The sequence below is a fragment of the Triplophysa dalaica genome, chromosome 14 (genome assembly GCF_015846415.1).
Source record: "Triplophysa dalaica isolate WHDGS20190420 chromosome 14, ASM1584641v1, whole genome shotgun sequence".
NCBI lineage: Eukaryota > Metazoa > Chordata > Actinopteri > Cypriniformes > Nemacheilidae > Triplophysa > Triplophysa dalaica.
Genome location: NC_079555.1, coordinates 3,698,187 through 3,712,997, shown reverse-complemented (window position 1 = coordinate 3,712,997; position 14,811 = coordinate 3,698,187). Strand labels below are relative to the sequence as shown.

At 37.3% G+C, this 14,811-nt stretch overlaps 1 protein-coding gene across 1 annotated transcript in view; it reads left to right on the top strand.

Annotated features, from left to right (window-relative positions):
• The first annotated feature begins 2,964 nt into the window (after positions 1-2,964).
• Positions 2,965-14,811, top strand: part of grm3 (glutamate receptor, metabotropic 3) — a 35,329-nt gene continuing 23,482 nt past the window's right edge. Inside the window, 2 exon segments of the mRNA XM_056766460.1 lie at positions 2,965-3,085; positions 3,725-3,830. The gene's annotated coding sequence lies outside the window, so the exon portion shown is untranslated.

The window sequence follows — 14,811 nt, the reverse complement described above, 5'->3', positions numbered from 1 at the left end:
ACACAATAATTGAACATTTTTAGGGCTGTCAAACTATTAATCATAATTAATCAGATCCAGAATAAAATTTTGTGTTTACATAATAAAAGTCTGTGTCTGTGTACTGGATATTAATTTCGTATTTCTAAAAACACATACATACACACACACACACACACACACACACACGTATGTTTAAGAAAAATATAAAAAGTTATTTACTATGGGCTGTTTGAATACTCAATTCTGATTGGCTGGAAGATGTGCATTAAAACCGCTTAATCAACAAACTTGTGGATGCGATTAATCGCAATCAATTTGACAGACTAAAATATTTGGAAAGAGAGTTATATGTTTTTCCAAATGGACTCTTCATTTACACCCATTGCAGAAATGTATGTTTCTACAAGTTACTTCATTGGTCAAGTATTGCATACACCGATCAAATGTTTACCTTGAATCAAAGGTCACGTTGGATAGAAGTGTCTGCCAAAAGCGTCAATGTAAATATATGATTGGATTATACCTTTGACGCATTTTTTAAACAGCTTATAATTTTTTTGTCACGTACAGGCATAACTTTTCTACCACACTGATGAGCTGATGAGTCATAGCCTCCATATTTTGTTTTGTTTAGCTAGAGGCAAAAAACTGTAAATCTAAAATGTGTTTGTTTGCTTAAAGTTGACTTTTAGGAGTACACTATAGCTAACAGACATGTACTAAAACGCACAAAATAACAATGTTATCTTCATGGGGTTCTTGATGAATTATGTTCAGTATTCACAGCATGTTGTGTTAAACGCTGTAATTTTAGTAAATTTTGCCCGCAGACCTGTTTGTCGATCATTATGCATGCATTCACATATCCATTTGTATAAACGCCACACATTCCACCTCTGAAAACCGCAGCGAGGACTTATAAAATCTGCGATTACATGCCTCAATAGACATATTAAGCAATGACATGGAGGTTACATAATTCACATTGGCGACTCATAAAAGTCTTCCATCTGGAAGTCACAATTCATTCCCAACAACATGCATCCCCATGCAATAACGCAGGCGCATTTGTAAATCTCATATGTAGCTGTAAATGGCCTGTTAGATTATCTGTCACTTTTAGAGGACACTGCGTGAGAGAGAGAAAAAGTGAGAGTGAGGGAGGTCTAACAGCGTACCCCGGAGGGTCCTTGCTGAAATAATTCCTCTCAAATCTCATTTGTTTAGAGACAGCCCTGGTGTGGTATTAATAAATGTTGCCTATTCACTTTCCCCCGATGCTCGTTTCTCATCTAAAACATACACCATTAGAGGTCAGTCACCATTTAAATGCCGGAAATATCCCTTCTAGGCCACCAATTTGTTATGTACGTTTAGATGTGAATCATGTTAATAAGTGTTTTTGGAGTCAGTAAGTAAAATTAAGCTGACATGTGTTTAGTGCATGATGATACACGCATGTATAGCTCATATGAACTCACTGAAAAACTGGTTTATATTTATGAAAGCTAAAGTTGTTTAAAAACATTTCGTACAGCCATTTTATGTGATTTCTAAAAGGTTAAATTAGACAAATCGTGTTTTGATCTAAATCTAATAATGTCCACAGGTCGGTTGTGGGAGAGTTAGGTTTAGAGATGGGGAGTGAAAAGAAAATATCTTCTTGTAGGAATGTAATGAAAGTCTATGTGGGGTTGGTATAGTGAAACAAACCTCGATGTGTGTGTTCGTGTGTGATCCGGCTGACAACAGTTCTTGTACGACATTAAAAAAACACTCCGCCTTGCATGCCAAAAAGCTTATCACACGCACACGTAATTATTACTTGCTTCCCTACAATACAGGAATTAGACATCCACATTTTCAAATTCTACGCCACACCTCACTAGCCTCAGAAAAGTGGCATGAATAATTAATAGCGAATCAATTATTGCATTTCTCCCAAATTAACATTTCGTATTTTTCACGCTGTTGAGCGTGGACATAGGCAGAACGGTTCACGCACGCGCCTCTGGCCCGTCCAATTCCAGTCCATTCGAGGGGAACCACAGGCTTAAATACTTGCATTTTAATGACACACGATGACATGGCAGAGGCAGAATGGAGGGATTAGCAGAGCATGAAAGCGACAGAATCCAACTACAGATCTACAAATATCAGGACCAACACAATGAAACAGGAGTGTTTAAACACACTATGATATGACAGATTGCATATATTAAATAAGTTATCTTAACAGAGACATTAGATGACTGTAATCTCTGTTTAGTTAATGAGATCTGAGATGTGACTATTAATGGATGCTGAATGAATGTGATTTGGCTGCATGTCTAACATAAATGCGTACTGCTGTGGGCTGAGTGCTGTCCACACAGAGCAGTTGATACCCCCCACCAACAACCAGTCAGTGTTTTGTTGCATTTAAATACATTTTATGACAAGGCCTTTATTGTTTACATTTTAGCATTAAAGCATAAAAACTTTAAATGCTTTTAATGTTTGAAATCTTGATCTATGTGTTAATATAATAAATTACTGTTTATAGCCAGACAAATAATATCAGTGCCGAGGTGACCGCATACAGCACACCTGAGACCCTGACCGTGTGCTCTTTCAGGTAAAGTCTCTCTCTCTCTCTCTCTCTCTCTCTCTCTCTCTCTCACACACACACACACACACACACACACACTCTTTCTCTCTCTCTGTTAACCTTGCACTTTTTAATGCATTATAAAGGTAACTGTTCCATGTCCGTTTGAGCGTGCAGTTCGTATTAATTGTTGAAAGGTGACTTTCCCTTCTTTGGCCAATAAAAATTCATCCTCTCTAGATCGATTGTTGTTGCTAGGAGACAGAAGCATCCTGAGGCGAGGCAGCATCCCGAACGCCAGACGCGTGTATTCTACAGCAACGGCAGAATTTCTCTCTCTCACTCTCTCTCTCTCTCTCTCTCTCTCTCTCCGATGGGTGAGAGGAGTGCTGTCAGCTTCTCTGCCGCGCTCCCCACTTGCGGACCCACACTAACGGAGTTAAGGAACAGTTTGAAATAACGCACAGAAGAGGGAAAATGCGCGATTGCCAACAAAAGGAATATCTAACCAAGGTAACCTAGGGGGAGTTTTTTCACGCAGAATATTGAATGAGGTTTGCTGCTGTTTTATCAGAATGGAGAGGGTGCGTGCAAAAAGAAAATAGCCTGACATAATGCTGTAGATCAATGTGCTTTATAAATCGCGTTGCGGGTAGATGTGGCATCATTCATTTATGAGTAATGCGTAAGAATGTGCATAAAACTTGATGACAATAATTGTTTCGTGTCTACATAGCCTAATGGTTTAAATGTTACAGGTTCGGAGAGAAAACGACACTTTCTAATGATAGGACTACACAGGAAAGTTTTGCGTTGCATGGCTTTACTCGCATAAGATCGATCATGGCAGGTTTTGTGTCGTAGTTTCCACGAACGCCATGCGTAGAAGTGCGTCTTTGCTAAACGTAAACACTCTAAAGAGAATCAAAACTTCTTGGTGAAAGGTAATGTGCTTAATTTATTCTGATATCTGTTCATTCTTGTGCGTAAAGACATCCCAAAACTACGATGTTTGTGAATTTCATAAAACAACGTTTTTTTGTTAAATTATAGGAAAACTGAAGATGAAAACGCACAAAAGTTTCGTTGAACTTCTGGGTCGCATATTCATTATGATACCATGTTTATTTTCATGTTTGCATGTTTGTTTAGGGTCTCCAAAGCGTGTTACCTGTAGGGCAACTGGTGTGAACAAAACCCATCATTGTGCCCTTGATCAAAGCGCACAACCTCCCAAGGTGCCCAGATGGGAACTAGTGTAAGTTTACTGTAAGTCCCTTTAGATGCTGATGGACTAATTGCGTCTCTCTTTTACACGTTCTTGTACACCAGTGTCATCATCACCAGTGTGGTTGTTTTGCTTTAGATTTCACCTGGATCTCAACGATAACCAGAGAGAAAGACGAGGATGATTCATAATTTATTGCGTCGGGGGTCTGCGCTGAATTTTAATATCTGCGTTACGCTGGAGCAATGAATGTTATAGTGGGATGTGAGGTTGTAAAGCTTGATGATGTGCTGATATTCTGCGCGCAACAGAGATGGGGCTTTAACTCGTATGGAATAACAATTAGCAGAAGTAGGTAACCAGGAGAACGCAACAGAACAAAGCACACATTAGAAGAGAACCTCACTTTCACTCAACTCCACATAGACAAACACTCGTTCAACGTCTGGGTTGCGTGTACAGAATGCGTCATTAAACGTCTGTTATGATGCATGTATTTGATATGTTAATGTTTTGTGCCTAATGTTTACTATGTACTTCAAAATACGCCAAAGCATTTGCATTTTTTATAAATAAGAAAGATATGTATTTAATGCGTTGATGAATTGGTCAACCTAACACATATCTGGTTTTGAAAATCAGCAATGTAAATCTGGTTTGAGTGTGTGCGCACACTCTTTGTGCTTTGAAATCAGAGTTATGTTGGACTGAAGAAGTTGGCCTTGAATAAGCTGGACGACTATTAATATGCACTGTGTGTATGTTATTCTTTGCACACATTCTATAGGCATGCATATATGTCCATGCCTTGGAGTGCTTACAGCTTGTAATAAAATTGCACATGTTCATGAGTGCACATTATAGCCTCTGCTAATAAGTATTCATCCAAGTTGTTAGTGAAACTGTCTCTTGGGATATCCAAGTTTATGCATGTGTGCACAACCGTGCTTTTCTCCACTGACACGTTTAGACATTTGTGTGTGTTTAAATGAAGGACGTGCAGTGACTTTCAGTGCTGTGAATGTTCTTGCATTAGAACGGAACTGAATTGATGGTGCATAGCTGAAACGCATTGTGGTATAATAATAATTAGTCTTTCAACAGCGTGGTTTGCTCGGCGCATGCAAATAAGTTCTCTGAAAGCATATCAGTGCAAATAAATAAAAACCTTTTTAAAAAGGATATCACAAATGTAATGTTTTGATCACCTGAAGCGCAGTTCTGTTTGGATCTTTTTTCATTTTTGGATCATGTCACCAAAGATCTGCACATTCGAACAATCCAAAACAATCCAAACACGTAAACCACGGTTGAAGTATTTGTGCAGTGATGCGTGTGCTGTTTATCTCCATAAGCGTTGAAGAATCTCGACTGCTTATATTTTTTTCCTCCCACGCATGTGTTCTCTAAGCTTAGCAAATCTACCTTTGTTAGACGACTGCGTTTTCTCCCCCGACGAAGCCATTGGGTGCAGAGCTCTGTTAGAAATTCTGCTTCAGTGAGAGACTCCAAGGCCCTATCAAGCTTTCAAACGCCTTGACTTCATATTCATTAATATGGAAAGAGTATGGAGCTGTAAACTAAAGATGTCATCAATGCGGCGTATGTTGCTCTTGTGGTTGCGCACGTACACAAAAACAGCACACGGATGCACTTTCAAAGCGCGTCCCTCTTATGGTATAAGCGCTCTGTAATTACCTGAAGCATGTTTCCATTGACAGTTCATTGTGATATCGTTCACAGTGAGAAAGTGATGCCCGGCATAGAGGCAGCCAGAGTGTGCGTTCCCACTGAAAATATTTTTTTTAAGTAGGCTAGCCTCTTTAAAACAGCAATTCTGTTACATAAGTCATGCATCAAATCAATAAAGAGATGTTCGAGTGTGTCTGCTTTGTGCACGCAGAGCAGAAGGAAAGAGAAAGTGATATGCAGAAATTTCAGCAGTCTGCCAGTCCCACTCGCTGCCAAGTAAATCCATTTCTGAGCAAAAAGAACAGCTTTGTAGTTTCTTTTCGGTTTCAGAGGAACGACGCTGTTTCTGCGGAATAGTTGTATATTATACAGATCTCTACAAGTTCCCGTAGACAAAGCAAACCGAGCCACGAACAAGATTTAAACACACAATTAGCATGAAAGTAAACAAGAGTTCTGAGAGTTGTGGCTTATGTCGATTAGTTTTCGGACCTGACAAATATATTTTTTGCGAAGAAAAGATGAGCATATATTTAAATATCTATTGACTCCTTTAGTAGGAGAAACGACTACTGTACTACATATTGGAAACAATGGTGACCCAAAACGGCTTAGTTACAAATAGCCATTAAAATAGCTTTAATCTTTATATTCCTTTAAAAGTAATGTGTAATTAAGTAATAAAGTAATATCTTTAAAAGTGATACTATTCCTTTAATATGTAAATGGATTAGTAGTGTACTTAGCCTAAACTAAATGTATTTTAAATACATTTTAGCACATTTATTTTTCACCGCAGAAGATTTTTTTCATTCATTTTGTTTCTTCTGTTTGTGTTGTAGAATGCAACATCAGCGTGTTTTATGACCTTATTTATTTTATTCAGTTTTGCAGTGTTGATGAAGTATCTCCCTTAAAATTCACTTTAATTGATGTTGAGTGACTGAACCAGACAACATCTCAAGCACCGAAGATGTTAAACATAGCGTAACGCACATCTCTCCCAGACTGGAATGAACTTTCTAATGATAGTAATTACTGACAGCGACGGCTTGGCAGGAGGGATCGCAGTTTGAGTGAAAAAGTTTGCGCGTGTTGCCCAAACTGAACGAAACTACTTTTGTGTTCTCGAAGAGCGCGCTGCTGATTGTGTGAGAAGATTGATCTATTTTGTGTGAGTGTGACTAAATAAATGATGTGTTTTATCAGCTCAAGCCTGTGGCTTCTGAGGGAACTTCTGGAAGTCGCCACTGCAGGGCCGCGTCCCCTGCTGAGTCACAGCATCCTGACATACTCGCTCTCTCTGGAATCTCTGAAGGAAAAGTTCCTCGTCCCAAAAAAACATTTACTTGTCATTTTGAAGCCATATGCTTTTCTATTTTTCATTGCAAAACAGAAGTTTAAAGTGGCAGCTCACCTCAAAACAAAGTTGAGCCGTTCTTTGTAGCCGATATATTAAAGGTGAAGTGTTAGGATAAAAGTGTTATGTGATGTCACTTTCCCATTTTTCAATGCCTCACAGACCTCTCACCATTCAAGTTAAACTGTCCCATTAATTCACAGAACACTATACAAAATAATAATCTCTAATCTCTGGAAATGTGCCGTTCCCTTAGTTCTACTCAAGGACTTGATAAAACACACCATGTAGGTCACTTGGTCTTGTAGGACTTGTCCTCGTGTTTAGATTTGCTGTGTTTGGAGTTTTTCCCGCTGCTCAGCGGTTTGTTTGTGGATCAGTGGTTTACATCTGCTATACTGTAGATGCATTTTTTATATTTAATTTACATTTAGTCATTGAGCAGACGCTTTCATCCACATTTATATTTAGTCATTTAGCAGACAGTCTTTTTATCCAAAGTGACTTACAAAGAGTGTAAGGAGCAATAAGCGATATGTCATAAAGGAGCAATAATGCAATATGTGCCAATACAAAGTTACTGGTTTCAACAAATGCTAGACCACTACCTGTTGAGAATTGTTGTGTCCCTCGACTATGGCTTTTCAAAAGGTATTCTCTAATCTACAATGCATCTATCATCAAACAGCCATCGTTTAGTATACAGCCACAGAAAAAATGAAGTGACCAATTTCAAAATCACTTCTCAATCAAATTTTTTAACTTACTACAATAGGTGTGTGTTTAGTGACCGTTTTTGTTTCATTCTGTGAACTAAGGATAGTTCTCCCAAATTCGAAATAAAAATGTTGTTTTGATTTGCATTTATTTGCAGAAAATAAAAACTAAGGAAACAGGTAAAATAAGATGCTCTGTATTTGATCCGACCTCAAATATTGCAATGAAACGAGTTCATATTCACTTTTAAACAATACAACAGTAATAATATTTAAAAGTTCAAAGTTGTATTATCATGCTGTCAGTCTTTCACATTGCTGTTGGATGTTTTTGTCACTCCTGAGGATGGATTTTGTTGAATTTCAACAGACACTGGCCTGGAATGGCCACAATACAAAAATGCTGATAAAAGGGCTAAAGCGAATATTATAATTTGTTTTAGATGTAATTGTGTACACACAATTTAACGTTTAAAAAAGCTGTATTTTCCACATACCGTGCATCCTCTGAAACGACCAGATATTTTACAAAGCTCATCGCTCTAAAAAGCGAGGTGTGCTATGATTGGCCAATTAACCTGTGCATAGTGATTGGTGGAATACTGCAAGAGTGTGACGCAAATGTAACGCCTCTTACCATATTTGAAACATCAGGTTCAGGAACTGACAGGTACACACACCTTACTTGCGTATACTTTTGGGCAGTCTTAGTCACATCATACCACGAACTGACGTAGATTTGTGGGGGTGTGGTTACACGAGGCGTTTCAGGCAGGTCTAGGTGAGCATTCGCTTTTAGAATGCATCTTTTGTTCCTGCACTTTCATTTTTGCTATTTTACGTATCTATATATTATGTATCTATATTTTACAAAGTATGAGGAATAATAACATTTTTACAAGAATAATTTCAAGGTTTTAAATGCCATTTCTTTTCATTGGTTTTAGGGACTCATTTAAAGCTTTTTGCGATAGCCTACATTTATTTCAGAGTCCATCTTGCAAAGCAACTTTGATAACAATATGTGGCTTCTTCCAAAGCACAATGGTCATGTGAGATTTAACCTCTGGTCTTTGAAGTAACAGGTCAGACTCTTGGCCACCACAGCCCCAAACAGACAGCATACAAATGAGATTAAGCTACATGGGAAACAAATGAGGAGCTCTTTGGTTGTGAATAGCTACTTCCTTTAGTGGTGCTTGATCCATCAGGCTTGTTGTGGTGTCAGGTCTCAGGTTTAGTACTCCGAACCCAACGCTGATTGTGGGAAAGTGTACCTAAAGACATTGTTTAAGAAACATACTATATGCACAACACACGTCAATGTACTTTTTTGTCATACTTATATTACTATACTTGAAGGGAATGTTCACCCAAAGATACAAATTCTTTCATAATTTCTTTACATTTATGTCACAAAATGCAGAACACAAAAGAAGATATTTTTTCAAGAATGTTGGTAACCAAACCACAATGGTCCTCGTTGACGTAGATTGTATGGACACAAAACCACTGAGACATTTCTCAAAATATCTTCTTTTGTGTTTCCACCGGAAAAAGTAATAGCCTATAAAATATATCAAATATTATATTTTATGTAAAAAATATTATATTTTACATATGCTGGGTTGCATCGTACCTATATGCTGGGCTGTTTTAACCTATTGTTGCATCAAATAATATTACAATTCTGGGTTAATATACCCCAGCGGTTGGGTTCGTCTCTTTTTTACCCAACACTAGCTTGAAATAACCCAGCATTTTTTAGATTGAAAAAGATTGAGCTGAAGTCATGAAATGATTCTGTACAAACCCAGAGACCTGATTGGATGACCTCAACTATAGTTCACATGATGACTTTAAACAGATTTAGATGAAAACAGAGATTCGTAATGAGTTGTATCTGTTATCATACGCATGGGCGAATAAAATGTAATTTGTCTCCATTTTTAAAGCATGCGCTATAGCTCAATACAGTGTGCTGTGGTAATGTCCTCCCTTGATCTGTTTGCTGATTGGCAGATGAATCGATTGGCATGCTGGTTAAGACTCTCCGGCGTCTCGTTTGGTGCGTTTCATCATCTAAGGAGAAATTCACAAAGGGGACGAGTTATCAAAGATCTTGTGCATGTTACAACTTGGCAAATGCAAGTTCTGATGAATGATTGGACGATGTCAAATGTGTCAGCCAATCGCAAGCTCTAATTTTGCTGCAGTAAATCATTTTTGTCTGTACTGGGAGTTATGGAGTCTGTGTAAAATCATAGATGGTGTATTTGAAAAGGTTTGAGGTGCTTTGAATTCTGGTGACATTCTGAGACAAATCATGATTTGTAAATATTAAATATAAAAAGTATATGAAAAAATATTTGTACAAAATTTTTAAGTGACAAAAAAGCCATTACATTTTGTGAGCAAGCAAGTGAATATATGTTAAAATTGAGTATTAAAAAATTTATGATTTGTTTAAAGTTTCTTTGAAAGCGTACATGTACATCTACAAATTACCTCTGTGGCAGCTATAAATTCATACACTGTTGATCAAAACATTACATTTGTGTGTTCTTTTAAAGTGTTTTTTATTTATTTGCACTGATATGTTTTCACTCCAGAGAACTTATTTGCATGCGCCGAGCAGACCACACTGTTGAAATTGTTATTCTTGCAAAACCTCACCTGTGTAAGAGTGACAACATCATATTTACTAAATAACTCAAATTTCAAATTAAAAACTATCATGACTTCGCCAACACAAATCCTTAAGTCTCTCATCATGCCTTCCTTATTGATAATACCAAATATTACTTTTGAACACTAAGTATATCATTTAGTAGAAGGCATTTTGTTCCAGAAGGAGTAAGATTGTCTTCATTAAAGATCATCTCCAAATAATAGTTCCTTTTTTAACCTTGTAGCAAGCAAAACAATTACATCGTTGTCACGGATGAAGAGCGTGATGCTTACATAAGCGAGAGAATTTTGATATTTTTTCCCTTTCTTTTTTTGGCACAGGATTGTGGGATTGATTTTCTCGAGCTGACTGTTTGATTTAAGCATGCTGTTAAGGAACTGCCTGCGAGCTAAATCCAATTAATTCCTGAGCCTCTCTGCACCCAAAAACGCCCCGTACCGCTTTTCTTTCGTACCCCTCTTACCTAATTAACATGATTAGCCAAGAGGAACTGTTTAAAGACAGGCTTCAGTAGGTGGCTGAGGGAGGGAACGAAAACGCCTGCGACTTCCCTTCACCGAGATGTTAATACTGTGTTTTGTCAAAATCTAAGCGTTTTGATTAGATTGATAATGACGGTCTGGATGAATATCATAACTCATTTTCAAAAAGCTGACCTTGGGTTACCTTTTCTGTATTGAGGTGTAGCGCACACTAGAGCCGTGACTCAAGAGACGGCCTGTTTAAAAATAAAATAACTTGTTTGAATTTGGTTTTTAATGAGCGAAACTCAAGGGTTTTAAATGATTATCTCCCTAAAATCCGGATGGCTATCAAATGTGATTAATTGGCCCTCTTTGAGAAGTTTTTCACATGCTAACACCTGTTCTTAAAATTAGATGCCAGCTTGGTAGAATATGTAAATAATTCATTAGCATCAATTTTGCATTAAGGCTCCCTTTGTGTACGATAACGTACAGCTGGTTATTATATTCTCACCGATTTAAGACAAACATATTTACATTTATAAGCTTATAATTTGGTGCTTTTATATTGAATTAAACATGACACATACTGAGTCGACATAAAATGGTGTTTGCAAATTTAGCATTATTTGAGGACGAACAGCATGCAAGAACATGCACCGTAAATTGTGCACAGTAAGACCATTTAATTAAGGAATAGTACAAAAACAATTATATTATTTACTCATCACCTGTAAGATGTTTTTTTAACTTAAGCAAAAAGAAGACCTGTTGCAATATATAATTAATGACAGAAGTGACGTTCTATTCCACAACAAATCATTCTATTGTGTCCAATGTTTCAATGAATTAGTTGACCCTGTCCACAAAACCACTCTTATTGATTTCTTTACAAAGTAGACTTATTCAATTTAACTCACTGATTTAATTTTCCACTGCTCAAAGTCTTATGGGGGTCCCAGCTGAGGATTTTTTTAGGTGGGGTGAAGGGATTGGTTAGTCCACAATGAAGTGAATGTGTTTAAAGACCTTATATAAGGAAGCGTTATGTTTTTTATTGAGATATTTCTATCTATTCTACATACACTGTCGTCTTGCATTGAATTTGCCGTGTTGTTTCTACAGGAGCTCTAGACTGACAAACTGCTTTAGTTTCCCATCGCTAAATTTCATACACTGTACCTTTAAGGTGACTTAAAATTATGAACACAACAAAAAAAAAGTATATATAAAATAAAAGAAATAAAGTAAAATAAGTATTAAATAAGATTAAACAACTAAAAAACATAAAAGTTCTTAGTTTTTTTTTTATTATTCTACAGAAAATACAACACACAAGTTTCGATTGATATCATTTTTTTATTTTGAGTGTTCTGTTCCTTTAAGAAAGTTAGTAACAGTCTCATGATTTGATGTTGACTGTTAGATCTTAGTATGTCTATGGTCTTGATTCAGATTTCTTTCAAATACAGATAAAAGCCTCAACGGTGTCTCTAATTAAACAAACACAACTCAGGCAGATCCACACGTGAACCTGTGAGTTATGCTCAGCATCAGGGTGTATGTAGGGGGAAACAGGCGCACATTTCTTGTGTATTCACAAAGATTCAATGTGTAAAAAGACACCAGTCCACTTCTGAAAAGCCGTCTCCCTCCCGTTCCCCCGGCCCACCAGATCCCCCGCTGGTGTCTCGGGAGAAAGAGGAAGACGCTTTAAATCGATGGCGGCCGCGCAGCTCTCGCTCAGCGAGGGCACCATTGTTACTGTGTGGCTGGTAGACTGAATCGCGACAGTGGAAAATAATGACTAAAGCTGCCGATGGTGTGATGCTGCCAGAGGCCTTCATGTTGTGCTTTGTGTTGCGTTGTGCGGTGGAGATAGCATCACTGCGGTGGAGGGTTATCCAGCCCTGAAGCCCATCTCCGGGCCAAGCTGAGAGTCTTTGTGCATCTGCCAGAGCTCTGGAGCCATCTCGCACACTTTGTGAATCCATCCCCCCGCCTCCATCGCTCCCACTCGCCCACCGTTCCGAAAGGGAAAAGAAATCAGATTATGGCTGTTTGTTTTTTGCAAGCCCAAAGATCAAAACCAAGGTTTAGATATCAATCCTATGGGTTCAGTGTTTTACGGCTAATGAAGCACACGCCCGACATCAATTAGTGCCAGATAACTTTCTCTCTTTGGTCGAGCTCTCAGCTCTCAGCTTTTTATCCGGTGACTAAATCTGTAGGATTTTCTAACAGTCGTAGGTTTAAGATTTAATTAGCGTTTCATAACTCTGTCATCTGAGCTCCAAGTGAACAATGGGAAAATCCAGGCGTTTCCGAAAGTGAAGAAACACTAATCTTCATTTAAAAGATGCTACAAAACATGACGTACAAGACTTAGCACCGTGTGTTTTTTTGCTTGAGAAAACAGGTGCTAAAACATCAGCGGATGCAGTTCTTTCCTGGCGAATTCCCCCCCTCTGAGATGTTTTTCTCAAACCTTACGTCTTCACCTCAGCAGTTGTTCTGAGCTTCTGTGCTGATGAGTTTATCATTCTTGGGTGTTTTCCATACTCAGAGTCTGTTTCGACAAATCTGTTCGTAAGGGTTCGGGAGACGCGGGGGAGTTGGTGATGGGTGCGTTTGTTGAAATTTGTTTTTGTGTTTGGCAGCCTGTTTTCAACAGAATCTTCTTTCAGCTGTTAACGGTAAACTGTGATTACAGAGCTGAACACACTGGCCCTAAAAAAAACACAAGGGAGCCTGAATTATGCTTAACTTTTTCTCATGTCTTCTATATTGAACAGTTTTATCAGTTCGAAATAAAAGTATACGGGAAAATATTTTTATTATCAGTATTTCTTATGTATTATTACATATACTGCAATGTATGTTTTTAAAAATATATGTAATTATTTAATAGACATACATACATTTTTATATAATTATAAAGCATGGCGCTAGCAATGCCAAGGTCGTGGGTTCAATCCCAGGGGATGGCACATAGTCAGAAACCAAATGTATAGTACAATGCTGCTTTGGATAAAAGCGTCTGCCAAAAGCATCAATGCAATGCAATGTAAATATACAATATTGACAGTTGATATATAGGAAAAATATATTTTCCTTGACAAAGGGTGTCTGTTCCAGCTTGATAAAGTGATAAAAAAACGTCAAACAATATGGGTCGGTTTCCAGACACAGTAGCTTAACCCCGGACTACACCGTAGTTAAATTAAGATATTTATGTCGCTTTTATAAAAATGCCTTAGAAGAAGACATTACTGGTGTCCATCTAGAGACAAAACAAAGGCACTTACGTATTTTAAGATATTTCTAGGCAAGTTATATTCAGTTAAGACAGGTCACACATCCTTTTTAGTCTGTGAAACCGGGGCTGCGGTGTTTAGATCAACAACACCTTGCACTGAAATATCTTCAAATATATTTTATATCAAATAGGCCTAGTCCTGTTTTAACCTAATCCCTGTCCGGGAAGCCGTTCCTATTATATTAAACAATTTAGCGTTTGTAAATTGCATTATACCATCTCAAGCAAAATACAATTGAATAAATTGGAATTGAATACATAAGAAAATAAATACATCTTCAGAAAGGTAACATGGTTGATAGATTTGAAGTTTAATTTGATTTGATTATTTCAATACAAGCTCAAAAGAATTGTATATATATTATACAGTATATTTCTTCAAATATACTTTTTACTACAAAACTACAGACAAATATTACAAAACATTTAAAAAAAGGTAAGGATGTCAGTGACAACTCTGTTGCACAGTTGCAACATATTATTTTTAAAATAAAACCTACACACGTTCACAGAAATAATAAAGAAAAGGGTAGTTTTTATGTCTATATATTGTTCTCATAAAATAAAGATATTAGCAATGGGAAAACATAAATATAAAAAGGTTTTTCCATTTTTATAGATGGTTCCAGAAGCAACACCATAAGCAAATGTTATGTGACGCAAACTTAACTAAGGGTAGACCTACGCTAAGAATCTACTGTATAAAAACTGTTGAGTAGTTTTAAAATAATTTAATACCACTTAAAGTACAATGAAATATCAATATAC